Source organism: Triticum urartu, chromosome 6A (genome assembly GCF_056163025.1).
Source record: "Triticum urartu cultivar PI428250 chromosome 6A, HENAU_Tu73, whole genome shotgun sequence".
In the NCBI taxonomy this organism is placed as follows: domain Eukaryota; kingdom Viridiplantae; phylum Streptophyta; class Magnoliopsida; order Poales; family Poaceae; genus Triticum; species Triticum urartu.
The window spans coordinates 200,423,437-200,432,462 of NC_141878.1; the positions used below are offsets into that span (position 1 = coordinate 200,423,437).

The window sequence follows — 9,026 nt, forward strand, 5'->3', positions numbered from 1 at the left end:
AGGGCACCGCTCCCCATGCATCAAACACGTTTTCTTCAGTGTAGACACATAGACGGCACGCGGCATGGCCAAGCAGTACAAGGTCATTCAATATTAGTCGAAGTCGTTTGGTCCACCGTTTTGACGGCGCACCTGTACGGGCAACTTCGCGGAAGCTGCACGTTACGTGAGGCATTGCAGTGGTATTCGACAAGAGATTCAAGTCGTCTCCCTCTGGGTCTTCGACCCGCTGGCAGATGCATATTTCTCTCTTGTGACGGAGGAAAGAAAATGTGAAGAGAAAAAAATAGCCTAAAAAGATATAAAAATAGGGGGGCATTCCGAGAATTGAACTCAGGACCTCTCGCACCCTAAGCGAGAATCATACCACTAGACCAAATGCCCATTACTTATGAAAACTTTCATTATCGAGCTATATATAATGATGCGCGCTAGAGCTTTGGGATGCAGATTTTAGGATTTCCCGAAATGCTTTTCAGGTGGGTTGCTTTCAGGTTTCAGCGAGTCATTTCTTTGGACCAGTTGGATTTCCACGGAGCAGTATGGTTATTGCTTTCCGACACGGCAGAGGGTGGTGCTCAACTGCTGATTGTTCTCCGACAGAGTTCTCCTCCTCCTTCTATATGCCAACTCGCCGGAGCGACATGCCTAGCGTCTCCCTTCGGGGATTAAATGTGAGAGATCAGCATGCGGTTTAAGTTGGGAATAGGGGATTTTCACCCGGTTCTCAGAGACGTCTGTTAAACTCCCCGGCCACTTGGCCAAATTTTGTAATCTCCTCCTGCTAAGTCAATGAAATGCGATCCATTGAATCTTTCAAAAAAATATGCCAACAAAATTTCACCGCAAATAATTCAATTCCAGTGAAAACCGGGATAATTCAAGCATTCAAAATTAGGCTTAATTCAACTGTTTAAATAGAAATATTTCCAACTGCATACCGGTTACTCTCAATTTGATGCTGCTTCCTAAAACTAGGGAGAATGAAACTATTAAAAACTAACCTAGTAGTTGTGCCCTAAATTTCATCATCATCAATGATGCCATGTCTAGCAGCACATCGAGTGGGGACTGTAATATGGGATCTGGATTCGCTGACTTAGCCACAGCAAGTCCCCGCTGACTTTGCCGCAGGATCAAGATTCGAAGGCTGAGATTCGCTGAATCACTGTTTCCAATACTGTTCACATAAATCACTGTTCGTGCAAATCACTGTTGACCATACTGTAGCATCCGATTAGGCCGTCGCTTTTCAATCAGACAGACGTGATTAAGCAAAGGTAGCGGCACTGTAGCCTCGCTACCTTTGCCAGGGCAAGTCAGCGAATTTGAATCGTGTAATATGAGCCACACCTGATGTGTGCCTTGGTATTAGTTTAGCAGTGAGGTACCAAAGTAATCCAGGAGTGGATCACTAGACAAAAGAACTCGTCGTAAACGGTTACGTCGATGCAAGCTTTGACACTGATCCAGATGACTCTAAGTCACAAACCGGATACATATTTTTATTGAATGGTGGAGCTGTTAGTTGGTGCAGTTTCAAGCAGAGCGTCATGGCGGGATCTATGTGTGAAGCGGAGTACATAGTTGCTTCGAAAGCAGCAAATGAAGACATCTGGATGAAGGAGTTCATATCCGATATAGGTGTCATACCTAGTGCATCGGGTCCAATGAAAATCTTGTGACAATAATGGTGAAATTGCCTTGGCAAAGGAATCCAGATTTCACAAAAGAACCAAGCACATCAAAAGACGCTTCAATTCCATCCGCGATCAAGTCAAGGAGGGAGACATAGAGATTTGCAAGATACATACGGATCTGAATGTTGCAGACCCGTTGACTAAGCCTCTCTCACGAGCAAAACATGATCAGCACCAAGACTCGATGGGTGTTAGAATCATTAGAATGTAATCTAGATTATTGTCTCTGGTGCAAGTGGGAGACTGAGGGAAATATGCCCTAGAGGCAATAATAAATTTGTTATTTATATTTACTTATATCATGATAAATGTTTATTATTCATGCTAGAATTGTATTAACCGGAAACTTAGTACATGTGTGAATACATAGACAAACAGAATGTCACTAGTATGCCTCTACTTGACTAGCTTGTTAATCAAAGATGCTTAAGTTTCCTAACCATAGACATGAGTTGTCATTTGATGAACGAGATCACATCATTAGAGAATGATGTGATTGACTTGACCCATCCATTAGCTTAGCACTATGATCGTTTAGTTTATTGCTATTCTTCATGATTATAAATTGTTCCCATAAATTGTTTGCTCACAAAATCCCTATGCACAGGAAATGGGTTAGACTTAAATGTGCTAGTCATATCTTCATGATGCTCTCTTTATGTTTCAATTATTATCTTTTATGTGAGCATCATTGAAATCATCATGCCTAGCTAGGGGCGTTAAACGATAGCGCTTGTTGGGAGACAACCCAATTTTATTTTTGTCCTTTGCTTTTTGCTCCTGTTTTGTAATAAATAATTCATCTAGCTTATGTTATGATTGTATTTTTTTGTTTTAATTAGTGTTTGTACCAAGTAAAGCCTTTAGTATCTTTTTGGGTGATTATTGTTTGATCTTGCTGATAAAAACAGAAAGTATGCGCTCATGAAAATAATTTTCATTTTTTTACCAGAGACCGATAAAATACCAATTCCAACTGCAGTAGATCAATATACAAATTGTCCTGGTCTTCCTAATTTTTCAGAATTTTCGAAGTTACAGAAGTATTCGAAACTTCCAGATTACTACAGACTGTTCTGTTTTTGACAGATTCTGTTTTCTATGTGTTGTTTGCTTATTTTGATGAATCTATAAGTAGTATCGGAGGGTATGAACCATAGAGAAGTTGGAATAAAGTAGATATTACACCAATATGAATTTATAATGAGTTCACAACAGTACCTAAGTGGTGATTTATTTTCTTATACTAACGGAGCTTACGAGTTTTCTGTTAAGTTTTGTGTTGTGAAGTTTTCAAATTTTGGGTAAAGATTCGATGGACTCTGAAATAAGAAGTGGCAAGAGCCTAAGCTTGGGGATGCCCAAGGCAACCCAAGGTAATATTCAAGGACAACCAAGAGCCTAAGCTTGGGGATGCCCTGGATGGTATCCCCTATTTCGTCTTCGTTCATCGGTAACTTTACTTGGAGCTATATTTTTATTCACCACATGATATGTGTTTTGCTTGGAGCGTCATTTTATTTTATTTTGTTTTGCTTTCTATTTGAATAAAATGCCAAGATATGAAATTCTTAAATAATTAGAAAGTCTTCACATAGTTGCATAATTATTCAACTACTCATTGATCTTCACTTATATCTTTCGGAGTAGTTTGTCGTTTGCTCTAGTGCTTCACTTATGTCTTTTAGAGAATGACTGTGGTTCTATTTTATAGAAATTATTGATCTCTCATGCTTCACTTATATTATTTTGAGAGTCTTTTAGAACAGCATGGTAATTTTCTTTGGTTGTGAAATTAGTCCTAATATGATATGTATCCAAGATGGGTATAATAAAAACTTTCATATAGATTGCATTGAATACTATTAGAAGTTTGATACTTGATGATTGTTTTCAGATATGAAGATGGTGATATTAGAGTCATGCTAGTTGAGTAGTTGTGAATTTGAGAGATGCTTGTGTTAAAGTTTGTGATTCCCGTAGCATGCACGTATGGTGAACCGTTATGTGAAGAAGTCAGAGCATTATTTATTTTTTGATTGTCTTCCTTATGAGTGGCGGTCGGGGACGAGTGATGGTCTTTTCCTACCAATCTATCCCCCTAGGAGCATGTGCGTAATACTTCGTTTCGATAACTAATATATTTTTGCAATAAGTATGTGAGTTCTTTATGACTAATGTTGAGTCCATGGATTATACGCACTCTCATCCTTCCACCGTTGCTAGCCTCTCTAGTACCGCGCAACTTTCGCTGGTACCATAAGCCCACCATATACCTTCCTCAAAACAGCCACCATACCTACCTATTATGGCATTTCCATAGCCATTCCGAGATATATTTCCATGCAACTTTCCACCATTCCGTTTATTATGACACACTCCATCATTGTCATGTTCCTTCGCATGATCATGTAGTTCACATCGTATTTGTGGCAAAGCCACCGTTCATAATTTTTCATACATGTCACTCTTGATTCATTGCACATCCCAGTACACCGCCGGAGGCATTCACATAGAGTCATATTTTGTTCTAAGTATCGAGTTTTAATTCTTGAGCTGTAAGTAAATCAAAGTGTGATGATCATCATTATTAGAGCATTGTCCCATGTGAGGAAAGAATGATGGAGACTATGATTCTCCCACAAGTCGGGATGAGACTTCGGACAAAAAATAAAAAAAGAGAAAAAAAGAGGCCATAAAAAAAGAGAAGGCCACAAAAAAACAAAAAAATGAGAGAAAAAGAGAGAAGGGGCAATGCTACTATCCTTTTACCACACTTGTGCTTCAAAGTAGCACCATGATCTTCATGATAGAGAGTCTCCAATGTTGTCATTTTCATATACTAGTGGGAATTTTTCATTATAGAACATGGCTTGTATATTCCAATGATGGGCTTCCTCAAAATTCTCTAGGTCTTCGTGAGCAAGCGAGTTGGATGCGCACCCACTTAGTTTATTTTTGAGCTTTCATACACTTATAGCTCTAGTGCAACCGTTGCATGGCAATCCCTACACACTCACATTGATATCTATTGATGGGCATCTCCATAGCCCGTTGATATGCCTAGTTGATCTGAGACTATCTTCTCCTTTTTGTCTTCTCCACAACCACCATTCTATTCCACCTATAGTGCTATGTCCATGGCTCACGCTCATGTATTGCGTGAAGATTGAAAAAGTTTGAGAACATCAAAAGTATGAAACAATTTCTTGGCTTGTTATCGGGGTTGTGCATGATTTAAATATTTTGTGTGATGAAGATAGAGCATAGCCAGACTATATGATTTTGTAGGGATAGCTTTCTTTGGCTATGTTATTTTGAGAAGACATGATTGCTTTGTTAGCATGCTTGAAGTATTATTTTTATGTCAATATTAAACTTTTGTCTTGAATCTTATGGATCTGAATATTCCTTCCACAATAGAGAAAATTACATTGAAAATTATGTTAGGTAGCATTCCACATCAAAAATTCTGTTTTTATCATTTACCTACTCGAGGACGAGCAGGAATTAAGCTTGGGGATGCTTGATACGTCTCCAACGTGTCTATAATTTTTGATTGTTCTATGCTATTATATTATCAATGTTGGATGTTTTATATGCATTTATATGCTATTTTATATGATTTTTGGGACTAATCTATTAACCTAGACCCAGTGCCAATTTCTGTTTTTTCCTTATTTTTGAGTTTTACAGAAAAGGAATACCAAACGGAGTCCAATTGAAGTGCCAATTTTTGATGATTTTTTATGGACCAGAAGAAGCCCTTGATGTAAAAGAGTTGGGCCAGAAGAGTCCCGGGCCGTCCATGAGGGTGGGGGCGCGCCCTCCCACCCCCCCCCCCCCGAGCACGCCGCCCTATCTCGTGGATGACTCGGGCACCTCCCTGACTTATTCCCGATGCCAAAAATTCCTATAAATACTGAAACCTCCAGAAAATAACCTAGATCGGGAGTTCCGCCGCCGCAAGCCTCTGTAGACACCGAAAGCCAATCTAGACCCATTCCGGCACCCTACCGGAGGGGGGAATCCCTCTCCGATGGCCATCTCCATCATCCCGGCGCTCTCCATGATGAGGAGGGAGTAGTTCACCCTTGGGGCTGAGGTTATGTACCATTAGCTATGTGTTTGATCTGATCTCTCTCTCTCTTTCGTGTTCTTGATTCGGCACGATCTTGATGTATCACGAGCTTTGCTATTATAGTTTGATCTTATGATGTTTCTCCCCCTATACTCTCTTGTAATGGATTGAGTTTTCCCTTTGAAGTTATCTTATCGGATTGAGTCTTTAAGGATTTGAGAACACTTGATATATGTCTTGCATGTGCTTATCTGTGGGGACAATGGGATATTCACGTGATCCACTTGATGTATGTTTTGGTGATCAACATGCGAGTTCGGTGACCTCGTGAACTTATGCATAGGGGTTGGCACACGTTTTCGTCTTGACTCTCCGGTAGAAACTTTGGGGCACTCTTTGAAGTTCTTTGTGTTGGTTGAGTAGATGAATCTAAGAATGTGTGATGCATATCGTATAATCATACCCATAGATACTTAAGGTAACATTGGAGTATCTAGATGACATTAGGGTTTTGGTTGATTTGTGTCTTACGGTATTATTCTAGTACGAACTCTAGGATAGATGGAACGGAAAGAATAGCTTTGTGTTATTTTACTACGGACTCTTGAATAGATCGACCAGAAAGAATAACTTTGAGGTGGTTTCGTACCCTACAATAATCTCTTTGTTTGTTCTCCGCTATTAGTGACTTTGGAGAGACTCTTTGTTGCATGTTGAGGGATACTTATATGATCCAATTATGTTATTATTGTTGAGAGAACTTGCACTAGTGAAAGTATGAACCCTAGGCCTTGTTTCAACGCATTGCAATACCGTTTTCACTCACTTTTATCATTGGTTACCTTGCTATTTTTATATTTTCATATTACAAAAACCTATATCTACCATCCATATTGCACTTGTATCACCATCTCTTCGCCGAACTAGTGCACCTATACAATTTACCATTGTATTGGGTGTGTTGGGGACACAAGAGACCCTTTGCTATTTGGTTTCAGGGTTGTTTGAGAGAGACCATATTCATCCTACGCCTCCCACGGATTGATAAACCTTAGGTCATCCACTTGAGGGAAATTTGCTACTGTCCTACAAACCTCTGCACTTGGAGGCCCAACAATGTCTACAAGAAGAAGGTTGTGTAGTAGACATCAGAGACTGAAGGAAATATGCCCTAGAGGCAATAATAAAGTTGTTATTTATATTTTCTTATATCATGATAAATGTTTATTATTCATGCTAGAATTGTATTAACCGGAAACTTAGTACATGCATGAATACATAGACAAACAGAATGTCACTAGTATTGGTGTAAAGCGCATGAAGAAACTCCATGCTGATGGATTTTTGGAATCACTTGATTATGAATCACTTGATGCTTGTGAACCATGCCTCATGGGCAAGATGACTAAGACTCCATTCTCCAGAACAATGGAGCGAGCAACTGACTTATTGGAAATAATACATATTGATGTATGCGGTCCGATGAGTGTTGAGGCTCGCGGCGGGTTTCGTTATTTTCTGACCTTCACAGATGATTTGAGCAGATATGGGTACATCTACTTGATGAAACATAAGTCTGAAACATTTGAAAAGTTCAAAGAATTTCAGAGTGAAGTGGAAAATCATCGTAACAAGAAAATAAAGTTTATGTGATCTGATCGTGGAGGAGAATATTTGAGTTACGAGTTTAGTCTTCATTTGAAACAACACGGAATAGTTTCGCAACTCACGCCACCTGGAACACCACAGCGTAATGGTGTGTCCGAACGTCATAACCGTACTTTACTAGATATGGTGCGGTCTATGATGTCTTACCGATTTATCACTATCATGTTGGGGTTATGCATTAGAGACAGCTGCATTCACGTTAAATAGGGCACCATCTAAATCCGTTGAGATGACACCATATGAACCGTGGTTTGGCTAGAAACCTAAGCCGTCATTTCTTAAAGTTTGGGGCTACGATGCTTATGTGAAAAAGTTTCAACCTGATAAGCTCGAACCCAAATCGGAGAAATGTGTCTTCATAGAATACCAAAAGGAAATTGTTGGGTACGCCTTCTATCACAGATCCAAAGGCAAGATCTTTGTTGCTAAAAGTGGATCCTTTCTAGAGAAGGAGTTTCTCTTGAAAGAAGTGAGTGGGCGGAATGTAGAACTTGATGAGGTAATTATACCTTCTCCCGAATTGGAAAGTAGTTCATCACAAAAATCAGTTCTAGTGATCTCTACACCAATTAGTGAGGAAGCTAATGATGATGATCATGAAACTTCAGGTCAAGTTACTACCAAACCTCATAGGACAATCAGAGTATGGTCCGCACCAGAGTGGTATGGTAATCCTTTCTGGAAGTCATGTTACTAGACCATGACGAACCTACGAACTATGAGGAAGCGATGATGAGCCCAGATTCCGTGAAATGGCTTGATGCCATGAGATCTGAGATGGGATCCATGTATGAGAACAAAGTATGGACTTTGATTGACTTGCCCGATGATCGGTGAGTCATTAAGAATAAATGGATCTTCAAGAGGAAGACAGACGCTGATAGTAGTGTTACTATCTACAAAGCTTGAATTGTCGCAAAATGTTTTCGACAAGTTCAAGGTGTTGACTATGATTTTCTCACTCGTATTTATGCTTAAAAGTCTGTCTGAATCATGTTAGCAGTTGTCGTATTTTATGAAATCTGGCAAATGGATGTCAAAACTGTATTCCTTCATGGATTTCTTAAAAAAAGAGTTGTATATGATGCAACCAGAAGGTTTTGTCGATCCTAAAGGTGCTAATAAAGTGAACAAGCTCCAGCGATCCATCTATGGACTGGTGCAAGCATCTCGGAGTTGGAATATATGCCTTGATAAAGTGATCAAAGCATATGGTTTTATATAGACTTGTGGTGAAGCCTGTATTTACAAGAAAGTGAGTGGGAGCACTACAACATTTCTGATAAGTATATGTGAATGACATATTGTTGATCGAAAATAATGTAGAATTTTCTGTCAAGCATAAAGGAGTGTTTGAAAAGAGTTTTTCAAAGAAAGACCTCGATGAAGCTGCTTACAAATTGAGCATCAAGATCTATAGAGATAGATCAAGACGCTTGATAAGTTTTTCCAATGAGTACATACCTTGACAAGATTTTGAAGTAGTTCAAAATGGAACAGTCAAAGAAGGAGTTCTTGCCTGTGTTGCAAGGTGTGAAGTTGAGTAGAGACTCAAAACCCGACCACGGCAGAAAATA

The 9,026-nt window shown here is 39.4% G+C and overlaps 1 non-coding gene across 1 annotated transcript; it reads right to left on the reverse strand.

The window, feature by feature from the left end:
- Positions 1 to 312: 312 nt before the first annotated feature.
- On the reverse strand, positions 313 to 384 carry TRNAP-AGG (transfer RNA proline (anticodon AGG)). Its single transcript has one exon. It is a non-coding gene; the product is annotated as a tRNA-Pro (tRNA).
- Between the last annotated feature and the right edge of the window lie 8,642 nt (positions 385 to 9,026).